Source organism: Mobula birostris, chromosome X (assembly GCF_030028105.1).
Source record: "Mobula birostris isolate sMobBir1 chromosome X, sMobBir1.hap1, whole genome shotgun sequence".
NCBI classification, from domain to species: Eukaryota; Metazoa; Chordata; class Chondrichthyes; order Myliobatiformes; family Myliobatidae; genus Mobula; species Mobula birostris.
Genome location: NC_092402.1, coordinates 65,539,312 through 65,554,018, shown reverse-complemented (window position 1 = coordinate 65,554,018; position 14,707 = coordinate 65,539,312). Strand labels below are relative to the sequence as shown.

Below are 14,707 nucleotides of genomic sequence, written 5' to 3'. Positions count from 1 at the left end.
AACTTCACTGAGAACAGATTCTATTGCCTGTAGCTTGTCTCCTACCCGACCAATGAATCTCACGGCCAAGATCAGCTGCTCTCTCTCTGCTGGTGGTCGAGACTTGCTGTTACCGGGTTTGGATACGGAGTGAGAGACACTGAAGCAGGTCGATAGTTCACAGACTTTACTGCGAACAGTGTTAAAGGGAAAATAAAACAATAAGCACTAGGCCAAACAGGGCCGTTAACTAAAACTTTCAAATGGAAAACGAAGCCTGCACAGCTGCTGAAAAGAACATCTAAACACTAAACGAATACCACTAGTCTACACAGTCAGTTGACTCGAAAGTCCAATTTCTCAGGGAAGGCCAAATACAAACAGGCAGCGAACTGTTGCTGTGCTCTTTCCAAGTCTTGACAAGCACTATGACGACAAGTATGGAGTTAAATACTAACACAATTAAATAATAATTAGCTGACAAGTGCAAATACACAACCGCAATTGCCGTATCTACTGCGCTGCCGAATCCGTGGTTGTGACAGCTATACCCACTCATGGGGAAGTTATTGGAGTAAACCCCAAGGAAAATTCCAGACCTGAAGTCCCGAAGGCAGACCTACATTGAATTCAATGCTGACTGGCAACTCCTGGAATGCCACTGGTGCCAAACTGTATTGGTCTCTGCCATTGATTTGGAGTCATCAGCTGCGTGGAGATGGGAAGCCTACTGCATGGGCAACAGCTTGCTCTAGATATTGTACTGCCATGCCTTGCATATCACATAGACAGCTGGGACGCAACATCCATAGTTATGTGCTAAAAGATGAATTCCTAATCTCTCAATCAACCTGGTCGTCACCTTTGCACTTCATTTTTCTAGCTGCATAGTACTTTCTCTGTAACTGTTAATACTATGTTCTGCATTTTGTTTTCTTTTTACTACCTCAGTATAACGTAGAAACATAGAAATCTACAGCACATTACAGGCCCTTCAGCCCACAATGTTGTGCCAACCATGTAACCTACTCTAGAAACTGCCTAGAATTTCCCTACTGCATCGCCCTCTATTTTCCAAAGCTCCATGTACCTATCTAAGAGGCTCTTAAAAGACTCTATTGTATCCACCTCTACCACCATCGCTGACAGTGCATTCCACACACCCACCACTCTCTGTGTGAAAAACTTACCCCGACGTCCCCCTTGTACCTCCTTCCAAGCACCTTAAAACTGTGCCCCCTCGTATTGACCAATTCAGCCCTGGGAAAAAGCCTCTGACTATCCACACGATCAATGCCTCTCATCATCTTATACACCTCTATCAGGTCATCTCTCATCCTCCATCGCTCGAAGGAGAAAAGGCCAAGGTCACTTAACCTATTCTCATAGTTATGTATGGAAGGATATGTACGTTATGTATGTTTGGATAGCATGCTAACAAAATCTCTTCACTGTATCTTGGTACATGTGACAGTAATAATAAACCAACCAACTAATGGTCTGTAACAAAGAAGGAGATTCTAATGATTAGATTAGGACTGCCCTTCAACGCTGTGATCATAACTCAGAATGTGAAGTGAGCAAGTGTGAGTGTACTAGGCCATAACCAAAGTTGGACTCCTCCATTCTCCACAGCACACATGGTTGGGGTTGAGGTCTAGAATGAAGCCTGTTCCAAACTTAGATCAGTAATATCATGTTTCAAGTTTCTCGCACCATCACTTTTCACACTTACCATCTTTTTTCGTTTTAACAAAAAGATGACTTTATGTTCTGATGAGAAAAAAATACGCTTTTCTCCATTAACGCTGAAGCCTGTTCACGAATCCCTCTGGCCTTCAAGCAATGGCACTAAATGCAGTTGTCTCCTGCTGTTGGCTGTTAAGTTTCCAAGGTCAAACATGTTGCGACAACCTCTGCTGTGGTCTTCTCCGCAGTGTAAAATTATCCACAATACATTTTCCAGAAGGGTATCCAACCCAATAACGATATCCATCAATGGCCCCTTTCTATTATCCCCCCAGACGACTGACAGTCTAACATTTTAACCAAATCAACATGCACACATAATCTTGTTTCAAACATTGCATCCAAACAACACGATTTCTCTCTGTTGATGAGCCCGTAGTTGTCATCCACAAACGAATAAATCTTGGGTAGTAAAACAGAAGATGCTGGAAATACACAGCAGGCCAGGTAGCATCTGTGGAGATAGGAAACAAAGTTAATGTTCAGTTTGATAACATTTCATCAAAAGTAGATCTCACCATCTCTCCACGCAATTGCAGTAGTGAAGTTGGAAGAAGCGCTGGTGAACAGATTTCCCGTGTTCTCTGGAGAAGTGTTGCAGTTGCTTTGTCCTCATTCTCAAGAGCCATCAGCCTGCAACAAGAGAAAGAGACAAGATCAATATCTTGAGAGGTAAGATGAGCTGCCTTCAACCATACCAGAGGCAGCAGCCCTATAAGTGGTCTTTCTGCATTGTCTTAAGATAGGGTGCCCCGGTAGTGTGGAGATCAGCACAACACTATTACAGGTAGGGGCATCAGAATTCGGAGTTCAATTCCGGCGCTGCCTGTAAGAAGGTTGTACGTTCTCCCCGTGACCGCGTGGGTTTCCTCCGGGTACTCCAGTTTCCTCCCACATTCCAAAAATGTACCAGGTAGTAGGTTAATTAGTCAATGTAAATTGTACTAGTGTTAAATAGCTGTGTTACTGGACAGCGTGGCTTGCTGGACCGGAAGGACTGGAAGGGCCTGAATCTATGAATAAATAAATTTTAGGTACGGTCAGGAATAGGTACAGCTAGAAGTGAAGAGACCTCCTCTGCAACTGGAGAGAATGTTAGCTCGAATCACTCTTCATTTTAGCTTTCAGCTACTGCTCTTGCAGAAGATCAAGTGGCTCGACTGATGGAAGGAACATCCCACCTGGAGAAAAAAAATAAGGAAAATAATAAGTAAGGAAAATAATAAGTAAGGAAATAGCTCCTGTGGAGAAACAAACTCTTTTTCTTGATCGTTATTAATGCCTCTTCCCTCTTCAGTACAGGAATTGAATCCATCCTGAGAATGCGTTGTCTCCAGTTGTTAGCTGTTATGATTCAGCCATCAAATGTATTGCAACAACAACCACTGTGGTCTTCATGGTAGTGTGAAACAATATGTATCCTGGAAAGGTATCCATTCCAATAAATGATATCCATCAGTGGCCCCATTCTGTTTCCCCCCAGACGACTGACAGATATTCAATATGCCAACCAATCAAACAATGCATCCAAACTCCAGGGATCTGGAGATCTGGTTTCTGAGATTAATCCATCGTTGACACATCAGCATTTATCATGATTGAACAAATAAATTTCTCCCAGCAACTGAAGTCTTGAGGTTTGATGGAGCTCTGGTGAACAGGTTCCCAGTGTTCTCTGGAGATGTGCTGCAGATCCTTCAGCTGCTTTGTCCCCAATAGCAATAGCCATCACCCTACAGCAAAACAAACAAATACAAGTTCATCATTTCATCAGGTGATATGAGCTGTTTAGTTGTTTCAGAGACAGGAGCCCTATAATAAACCAAATGCACTAGTTTATTGCTTACTGTACTTTGCTGGATAGAACTCAAGTGTGAACTTCATGTGAGGCCAAGAGCAAGCTCAGCTGGAACTTAAGGAACTAGTCTAGTAAGCTCAGTGACAGCAGGAGAGCACATAAGATAGAAACATGCTTCTTTCTCAATTAAAGGACCTGGATGCCTTTGTAGATCATGAATTTTCCAGTTTCATTTCCATAACAATGTCATTATTTTTGACTAAAATACTTGAAACAACTGGCTCTTCACGTCTGTTTGTGCCTCTGAAATTCAGTTCAGTTTTTATTTAAGCACAGATGGACTCTTAAATCATTATCATTTGTTTTCTATCTTCACAAACCAAAACTCTCTCACATCAATTGTGAGGTATTTATGAGCTGGAAAAGGATTGGTAAGCCATCTAAGCAATTAATTGAAGCTCAAGCAAAATATATTCTGCTTATGTGAAGGCAAGTTTTGTTCCAGAATGATTATGGGGTCTGGCCTAATGGATGAACATGCTTCTTTCGTCTAGTATGGGTGGACAGATACATGGCAGATTGTATGTTGGATTGCCGAGTGGCTCCAAGAGTTGTAGGTTGGTGCAGATAGATTGACGTGTATGAAGTGAGGCTGGAGGAGTGTCACACAACTATGACAGCTGAAACTGACTGACTGTTTCAGGCTATTTTAGGCACACCAACCTAAAAATTGTGGAGCTCAAGTATGACATAAACAGTTGTATTGTTAAGTAAAAGTTACAATCAATTAATTTATGAACCTCTATTTAATCGCTTAATGGCTTGTATCCAGTTCCAGGACACGCTCTTCAGGCTAAATAGGGATGGGCACAACTAAAGCCCTAGCCTAGCAGCAAGTAAGTTCTGCTAACTTAAGAGCCACTCACTTAGAAAATCACAGAATAGCTATAGTATGTAAGGAGACCATTTGGCTTTTTCACCTCATCTCACTTCCCTTCCTCTGCCCACAGCCCTTTCTTTTCAGATACTTATCGAATTCCTTTTTAAAGGCTACGATTGAATCCCCTTGCACTAATACCCCAGCAGTGCATTTAGATCCCAATCATTTGCTGTGTAAAGATTTTCCTCATGTCACCTTTGGTTCTTTTACCAACCCTTTTCACTTTATGTACCCTGATTCGTCACTCGTCTGCCAATGAGAACAGTTTCACTTTGTCTACCCTTCACGATTTTAAATATCAGATCTCCTTGAAGCTTCCTCTGCTCCAAGAATAACCCCAGCTATTCTGGTCTCTACAGGTAACTCAAGTCCCTCAAACCTGGAATCGTACAAGCAAGCTGAGTTTGTAGAATAGCTGAGGAAAGACAATTGCTCTGTCCCAGTCCATCCATCCAGAAAGATGTTGCAGTCCCTTCGTTATCCCATGTTTCTTGCTTTCAGGGTTCTCACTGCCACTATTCCATTTGGGAATTCCATCCAAGTGTCAATAGCTTGCTGCATAAAAAGAAACATTGTTACTAGACTTACACTTCCATTTGTTTGACCTTCTTACCCCCTTCCTCTCGGTTTAGTTTAACTTCCCTAGATTTACATTTTTCATACTGTTTACAATTTCATACACTTCTGTTAGATCACCTCATTTATGTACGCCCAACACAGTGCTGAGATGTCACTCAGCTCAGGTCTTGCGTGTTCCTCTGTCTCCAGCACTCCATGTATTAACTACTTGTCTGGTCATTCTCCATACTTAGAATCCTGCAAGACAAATGGGACTTGTGCAGATTAGAATTCTGTTCCTAACACAATGAACAGCTGTGAAAGGTAATCAGTACAAAACTTTTACATTTGAGGCAGGTAATTCTCCTTAATGCCAGGAAATAGAGCAAGAAATTGTCACTGAGAACCACTCACTTCAACCTTTACTCATCCAAATTTTCTTCACCTTCTGTCTCCCTGTCAGATTTTCCTGAGTTTTGCTGCAATGCAGTTTCATGGGTACAAGATCGCTTTCCTTGCTGTTTCACAATGATCGTCATCAGGGTGTGAACCTCCTGCATTGAAAGTACTTACCAGATTTTTCCCCCAAAGAAATAGTCCTTTCCTCCGTTGACACTAAAGCCTGTTTTACTCCCGAGTACTGGCATGGGAATTCATTATCAGATTTGTATCCTGTGGTTGGCTGTTAAGATTCAGAGATCAGCAGTGCTGCAACCTTCCATATGGTGTTCTCCATGTTATATAACCATCGAAGTTACATATTCCCAAAAGCATTCATCAGTGGCCCCTTTCTCTTTTCCCCCCAGACGATTCATAAGTATTCAACATCTCAACCAATATCACCCTGTATCAAATATTGCATCCAAAACTTCAGATTCCTTTCCGGAGATCTGGTTTCTCAATTAACTCAGTTCACATGCCAGCATTTATGGCCATGAACGGGTATATGTTGACATTTCTTCAAGCAACTGTGGCATCAAGGACTTTATGGAGCTCCATTGAACAGGTTCCTGATGTTCTTTGGAGAATTTATTTCAGCTGTTTTCATCCCACTGTCTGTAATATCACATCCTACAGCAAGATAGAAAAGTAAGTTCACCATTTCAACATATCATGGGAGCTGCTTTCAATCAGGCCACGGGCAAGATCCTTTTAACTGGACTCAGTTCCAATACATTCAAAACTCATGATATTACAAGCAGTAGAAATTTTACTGAAGAAACCTCTGACAGAAGAGTGCTAAGAGGCACAAAGCAGAATCTATCAACAAATAATATGTTGAATGATAAAGGCATCATTTGACTGAATAGTGAATGTTGTTAAACCCTAGGATAGAAACCCACAAACGTTGCCCCACCTGATGGAAAGATTATGCCTGAAAAAAATTTGAAGAACTCCCACTGTTGTGATACTGCACCAGACTCTGAGGTTGTCCCAAAGTCTTTTGCAGTTAACTAAGCTCTTTTGTAGTATAGTTACTGTTGTTAGGTTGACAACGGTGACAGCCAATTTGGGCACAAGATCTCACAAAATCATTCTTTCATGCACTTACCAGCTTTCTTTTGTAAAAGACTACATAACTCCAGATGCCTGCTGATTGGTCCTCTTCCTGCGAATCTGTGATGAAGTCTGATTCTTGCTGGTAGATGCTGACATTCAGTGATTGAATGTGTTGGAAAAGACTCAGCTGTTTCCTTTTCTATGGTAGAAAGCTATCCAGTATACATATTCCAGAAGGTATCCGTTCCAATAATGACATTCATCAGTAGACTCATTTAATTTCCCCCCAGATGATTGACAGACATTCAACATTATAACCAATCAATGTGCAGATGTTGTCCTGTTTCAATCACTGAATCCAAACCATAGGATTTATCTTTGGAGATTCTCTTTTTGCCAATAGAATCCTTGTTCATTTGTCAAAATTTATCAACGTTTAACACACAAATTGAAATGCTTTTCCTTAACTGCAACATCGATGCTTGCTGGAGCTTGGTAAAGAGGTTCCTGATGTTCTTCAAAAAACTGTTGAGGTTGCTGCACTCCCTGTCGCCATGATCCTAAAATAAGACAAATGCACATTTTAAACATATAACTTGCATATAAAAATTTTGATTGACTTTACTTCCACTAATATTTCAGGTATTGAGGTGGGACCATAACAGGTTGGAGTATATTTTTAAAATTCTCCAAATTTCCCCAGGTTTTCTTTTACCAATTACCTTAAACCCATGCCCCCAGTTATTGTCCTCTTATCAGTGAAAGCTGTTTCTTTTTAATTACTCTGAACATGATTTTTAAAATTTCAGTTAAATCTATCCTTAATCTTCTCAATTCCAAGAACAAATCTAGATTCACAACGGTTTCTAAATAAACATAGTCCTGGTGCAATTCAAGACTTTGACATCTGCTTTAGGTGTCCAGAACTAGACACAATCCTCCAGCTGAGGTCTAATCATTGAACATAAAATCTGCTCCACCATTCAATAAAATCATGGCTGATCTGGCCGTGGACTCAGCTTCACCTACCATTACCCATAAATCCCCTGCAAAAATCTACTGTAGCTAGCTCTGTTTTCAACATATCAATGTTCAAATTATCCAAGTACGTATATGTCAACATATACAACCCTGAGATTCATTTTCTTGTGGGCAATCTTAGGGAATACAAGTAACACAATGGAATCAATGAAAGATCACACCCAACAGGGCGAACAACAGGCAATGTTTCAAAAAAAAACCCAACAAACTGCAAATCCAAAAAGAAAGAGAAAATAGGAAATAATAATAATAAAATAAATAAGCAATAAATATCAAGAACATGAAATGAAGGTCCCCGAAAGTGAGTCCACTTCAGTTGGAACAGTTCAGTGTTGGGGTGTATGAAGTTGAGTGAAGTTATTCCCTTCGGTTCAAGAGCCTGATGGTTGAGGGGTAAATAATTGTTCCTGAACCTGGTGATGCAGTCCTGAGACTCCTGTACCTCTTTCCTGATGGCAGCAACATGAAGAGAGGATGGCCTGGATGTTGGGGGTCCTTGATGATGGAAGCTGCTTCCCTGCAACAGTGCTCTGTGTAGATGTGCACAAAGGTGGGGAGGGGTTTTACACATGACACCATGATGGACTGGGCAGAATTCACTACTTTTTGCAGGATTTTCCATTCAAGGGGATAGTCAAACCTACTTGAAGCACTTCAGACTGCCGAAGTGAGAGGTTGAAGATATTGGTGAACACTCCAGTCACTTGATCAGCACAGATCTTCAGTATTTGGCCAGGTACCCTGTCTAGCCCAAATGCTTTCCATGGGTTCACCCTCCTGAAGGATGCTCTTACATTGGCCTCAGAGACTGAAATCACAGGGTCATCAGGAGCTGTAGGAGTTCGTGGAGGTGCCTCCAGGTTTTGATAGTCAAAGCGAGCATAAAAGGCATTGAGCTCATCTGGGAGCAAAGCTTTGTTGTCGCCTATGTCACTTGCTTTCACTTTGTAAGATGTGATAGCATTCAAGCCCTGCCACAGGTGTTGAGCATCCTTCAGTGATTCAAGTTTGGTCCAGAATCAGAATCAGGTCTAAAATCACTGGTATATGTTGTGAAACTTGTTGTCCTTGTGGTAGCAGTACATTCAGCCATGACGGAGCAGACTCAATGGGCCAGATGGCCTAATTCTAAATTAAAAAGTAGTGAGGTGGTGTTCATGGGTTCAATGTCCATTTAGGAATCGGATGGCAGAGGGGAAGAAGCTGTTCCTGAATTGCCGAGTGTGTGTCTTCAGGCTTCTGTATCTCCTACCTGATGAGAGCAATGAGAACAAGGCATAACCTAGACGATGGGGGTCATTAATTGCCACTTTGCACGTGAGATGGGTTTCTGGAGATTGTACCTGGACCTCTTGTATTTGACTTGAATGACACTGATCTGACCCTCAGCAGATTCTGGATCTCATTGTTCATCCACGGCTTCTGGTTAGGAAAGATTCTGAATGATTCTGTGGGGACACACTCATCTACGACTGTTTCTATAAAGTTTGTGATAACTGGGGTGTATTCTTTCAGATCCTCTGATAACCTTGAACACAGCTCCGTCTATCAACTAAAAGTAATCCCATAGCTGCGCCTCAGCCTCCTTTGACCACTTCTTTGTTGTCCTAATCTCTGGAGCCTTGCTCTTTAGCCTCTACCTGTATGCAGGTAGGAGGAGGACAGCCAAGTGATCAGATTTCCCAAAATGCGGTCTAGGCATAGAATGGCAGGCATTCCTAATCATAGTGTAACAGTGAATTATGCTGGGACCCATGGCGCTGCAAGTGATATGTGGATGATAAATGGGCATTGGTTTCTTCAAACAAGCGTGATTAAAGTCCCTGACAATGATTTGGAAGGCATCAGGGTAGGCTATTTCTTGTTTTCTAATCGCAGCATTCAATACATCAAGTGCTTGTTTAACATCTGCCTTTGGTGGTATGTAAACTCCTGTCAGGATCACAGAGAACTCTCTTGTTAAGTAGAACAGCCGGCACTTAATCATCAGATGTTCCAGGTTGGGAGAACAAGACCTCTGCATCTGAGCACTACAATGAGTTTATCATGAAAAACAAACCCAAACTTTTGCCTTCTCTGAATCAGCAATCCAGTCCATCCGGTGTATTGAAAAGGTCTCGGATCATACCGACATATCCAGCATACCTGGAGTGAGCCATATCTTAGTGAAACACAAAACACAGCAATTCCTCATTTCCACCCAGTACACAATCTTATCCTTAGATCCTCAGTCTTGCTCTCCATTGGCTGTATACATTTGCTAACAAGGTGCTGGGTAGAGGGAGTTTTATTCTTCGGTGTTTCATTCTGGCTTAAAGTTTCCCTCCCACCCTCTCTTGCGGCCGTGGCGATGTACCTTCATCCACTTAAAAGTGTTGTACCTGCATGCTTGAGAGTTAAGTCCGTTGAGTCTTTCAGAAGGTTGTGAAATCCCTAGTTCGTTAAGATGGTTCAAAAGTACATTGCTTGAAGGGAATTTATACAGGCTGCAGATTGCAGTGAAGTAACTCAGAAGAAGTATATTTAGAAGTTTTGGAAGCATCCCACAACATGTTGCTGTGATTCACTAGATCCATCTTGGATAACCCCAAATTAAATATATTTATAAAAAAAGTGCATTACCTCATAAACTATACACCTGCCCACCACATCATCCACCTCCTGCCCCATCTATGGCAAAGTTTACGGTCCCACACTGACCTCATTGAACACATTAAATATATGCAATGAGATATCCTCTATGCTATCTTGGACAAGGAATTCCACCACTCACTACTCTCTGGGAAAAGCAGTTTCTCTTCATCTCTGTCCTAAATCTATTCCCGCAAATCTCCGTCCTAAATCTATTCCCGCAAATCTTGAGCCTGTGTTCCCTAGTTCTCATCTCGCACACCAGTGGACGCAACTTTCCTGCCTCTTTTTTTTAATCTATTCTTTTCATAATTTTATGTTTCTGGCAGATCCCCCGTCATCCTTCTGAATTCCAATGAGTATAGTCCCAGGTGACTCAATCTCTCCTCATAGATTGACCCCTTCATCTCCAAATCAACATCGTAAACCTCCTCTGCACCACCTGCAAAGCCAGTATGTCCTTCCTCAAGTAAGGAGACCAGAACTGCATGAGTACTTCATCACTTAGAACATAAAACATAGAACAGTACAGCACAGGAGCAGGCCATTTGGCCCACAATGTTGTGCCTAACAAGCTAGAAAGCAAATCAAAATCACCCAAACGCCAATCTTTACTACCTACACCATGACCATATCCTTCCATCTTCCTTACATCCATGAGCCTATCCAAGCGCCTCATAAAAGGCTCTAATATATTTGCCTTTACCAACATTCCAGGCATCCACAACTCTCTTGAGTAAAAAACTTACTCCTCACATTCCCCTCAAACCTACCCCCTCTCACCTTCAATGTATGCCTCTGGTATTAGACATTTCAACCCAGGGAAACAGATACTCTCTGTTCACACTATCTATTCCTCTCATCAGATCTCCCCTTATCCTCCAGTGTACCAGAGAAAACGACAAAAGTTTATCCAGCCTATTGTTATAGCATATGCCCGCTAAACCAGGCAGTATCCTGGTAAACCATCTCCAAAGCCTCAACATCCTTCCTATAGTGGGGTGACCAGAACGTATGCAATACTCCAGATGTGGACTAACCAGAGTTTTATAAAGTTGCAACATAACCTCTTGACTTTTTGAACTCAATGGCTCCACTAATAAAAGCAAGCATTCCATAAGCCTTCTTATCAACCTGTGCAGCAACTTTCAAGGAGCTATGAACTTGGATCCCAAGACCTCTCTGCTCAGCAACACTTAAGAATCTTGACAGTGTACTGTCTCCTTGCGTTTGTCCTACTGGGGTGCAACACCTCACATTTATTAGGGTTGAACTCCATCTGCTATTTCTGAGCCCATATCTACAACTGATCCATATCACGCTGTATTCTTTGCCAGTCTTCTACACTATCCACAACTCCACCAATCTTGGTATCATCTGCAAATTTACTAACCCATCCACTTACATTTTCACCCAGGTTATTTACATACATCACAAACAGCAGAGGTCCCAACACATATCCCAGCAGAACTCCACTAATTACAGACTCCAGGATGAAAAAGTCCCTTCAACCACTACCTTCTACCTTCTATGCTAAAGCCAGTTCTGAATCCAAACAGCCAATTTGCCATGGACCCCATGCATCTTAATCTTCTGGTTTAGCTTCCCATGAGGGACTTTGTCAAACGCCTTACTAAAATCCACGTAGACAGTATCCACTGCCCTATCCTCATCAATCTCTCTCGTCACCTTGTCAAGAAACTCAGTCAAGTTTGTAAGGCATGACCTGCCATGCACAAAGCCATGCTGGCTCTCCCTAATTAGGCCACAGGATTCCAAATGCTCATATATCCTATCCCTAAAAATTTTCTCCAGCAATTTCCCTACAACTGACATGAGACTCACAGATCAGCAGTTCCCAGAACTTTCCCTTTTCCCCTTCTTAAATAGATGTACAATTAACCAGTTGCCAGTCCTCTGGGACCTTGCCTGTGGCTAGACAAGACATGAAGGTTGTGGTCAAAGGCCCAGCAACCTTGTCTCTTGCCTCTTTCAATAACCCGGGGTAAATCTCATCAGGCTCTGGGGACTTGTCCACCTTAATACTCATTAGGAGGCCCAACGTTTCCTCTTCCTTGACCTCTAAACGCCCTAACATATTTATGCACTCAACGCTGATCTCCTGGTCCTCCGTATCCTTTTCCTTGGTAAAACCTGAAGCGAAGTACTCATTAAGTACCTCACACACATTCTCTGCATCCAAGTAAACGTTCCCCTCTTTATCCTTGAATGCTCCCTGGTTATTCTCTCGCTCTCGATGTCTATATACAGTAGAATGCCCTGGGATTCTCTTTAATCCTACTTGCCAAGGACTTTGCATGCCCCTCCTGGCCTTCCTAATTCCCTTCTTCAGTTCTTTTCTCGCTCCTTTATATTCCTCATGAACTTCATTTGATCCTGACTTCCGAAGCTTTACATACTTTTCCTTTACATACTTATGGAGATCCTCCATGTCTCTAAGAAAACTCTGTCAGGTTTTTTTTAAATAGTCTTATGAACTTGTTTTCCCACCCACAAAGACATCTGAATATAAACCCCTGGGTTACTGCACCCCTTTTAGAACTGTGTCACTTAGAGTCATAGAGAAGTATAGCATAGGAACAGGCCTTTTAGCCCATCTATGCATGCCAAGCCATTTAAACTGCCTACTACCATCGACCTTCACCCAGACCATAGCCCTCCATACTCCTACCATCCATGAAACTATCCATACTTATCTTAAACATTGGAAGTGAGCTCAAATACACCACTTCCACTGTATCTCGTCCCACACTCTTAGCACCCTCTGAGTGAAAAAGTTTCCCCTCATGTACCCCTTAAACTTTTCTCACTGTGTAAGACCTACCCTGACTGGCCCTACCAAAGCACAACACCTTGCACTTGTCTGCATTAAATTCCATCTGCCATTTTTCAGCCCATTTTTCCAGCTGGTCCAGATTCCGCTGCAAGCCATGATAGCTTTCTTTGCTGTCCACTACACCCCCAAATGTGGTGTCAGCCACAAATCTGCTGATCCAGTTAACCAGATTCATCATTATGGCTTGGCTTCACGAACGAAGATTTAGGAAGGGGGCTGCCCACGTCTTCTGCAGGCTCACTGGTGGTTGACGAGGCCAATACGGGACAGGCAGGCCTGACCACAGCGGCTGCAAGGGAAATTCTGTTCTGGGTTTGGTGCTGTTGTGTCACGGTTCTTCCTCCTTCCCTTTTGTCCTCAATGCCAGCCCTGCGTGCGTTCTCGAAAGAGGAGACAGACTGGTGAATGGTGTGTCGCCAGACCTCATGATCGGAGGCTAGATTAGACCACTGGTGATGGTCAATGTGACAGGCACCAAGGGATTTCTTCAGAGAGTCCTTGCACCTCTTCTTTGGTGCCCCTCTGTCACGTTGGCCAGTGGAGAGTTTGCCATACAGCACAATCTTGGGCAGGCGATGATCCTCCATTCTGGAGATGTGCCCTGCCCAGCACAGCTGCGTCTTCAACAGCGTGGCCTCGATGCTGGTGACTTCCGTCTGTTCGAGGACTTCGATGTTGGTGACGAAGTCACTCCAGTGGATGTTGAGGATGGTGCAGGGGCAGCACTGGTGGAAACGCTCAAGGAGTCGTAAGTGGTGACCGTAGGTGACCCACGACTCGGAGCCGTACAGGAGGGTGGTCAGTACAACGGCTCTGTACACGCTGATCTTTGTGCCTTTCTTCAAATGTTTGGTGTTCCAGACTCTTTTGTACAGCCTGCCGAATGCGCTGTTTGCCTTTGCCAGTCTGTTGTTAGTCTCTTTGTCGATCTTGGCATCTGACGAGATGGTGCACCCCAGGTAGCTGAACTGGTGGACTGCCTTCAGCTCTACCTCACCGATGGTGAAGCGGGGAAGGTGGTAATCTTCCTGAGGTATGGGCTGATGGAGAACTTATGTCTTCTTCAAGCTGACTTCCAGTCCGAAGAGCGCGGCAGCCTCTGTGAAGCAGGATGTTATACGCTGCAGTGGGCAACAAGGGCAGCATTGTCCGCGGAGCAACACGCACAACACGCTGGAGGAATTCAGCAGGTCAGGCTCGACCTGCTGAGTTCCTCCAGTGTGTTGTGCGTGTTGCTTTGACCCCAGCATCTCCAGAGTATTTTGCGTTATCGTCTGGGAAGAGTAGCTCTCGGATGAGTTACTCCAATGTCTTGGTGTGGGATTGTAATTGCCTCAGGTTGAACAGGCTGCCATCGGTGTGGTATCGGATGTAGACACCGTCCTCATCATCAAGGTCTTCTGTGGCCCTTTCAAGCATCATGCTGAAGAAGATGGTGAAGAGAGTCGGCGCGAGGACGCAGCCTTGCTTTACTCTGTTGCCTGTTGGGAAGGGTTCTGAGAGGTCGTTGTTGTGTCTAACTTGGCCACGCTGATCCTCATGTAACTGGATGACCATGCTGAGGAACTTTGGGGGACATTCCAGTCGTTCCATGATTTGCCACGGACCTTCCCTGCTTACAGTGTCGAACGCTTCAGTAAAGTCGACAAACGTC

At 43.3% G+C, this 14,707-nt stretch overlaps 1 long non-coding RNA gene across 1 annotated transcript in view; it reads right to left on the bottom strand.

Annotated features, from left to right (window-relative positions):
* LOC140191741 (uncharacterized) overlaps nucleotides 1–5,586 on the bottom strand; it is a 52,422-nt gene extending 46,836 nt beyond the window's left edge. The window contains exons 1-4 of the long non-coding RNA XR_011883902.1: nucleotides 5,439–5,586; nucleotides 5,163–5,282; nucleotides 4,846–5,021; nucleotides 1,715–3,461 (exon numbers count right to left, since the gene is read on the bottom strand). This is a non-coding gene — a long non-coding RNA (uncharacterized lncRNA). The remainder of the gene's footprint in view (nucleotides 1–1,714; nucleotides 3,462–4,845; nucleotides 5,022–5,162; nucleotides 5,283–5,438) is intronic.
* Between the last annotated feature and the right edge of the window lie 9,121 nt (nucleotides 5,587–14,707).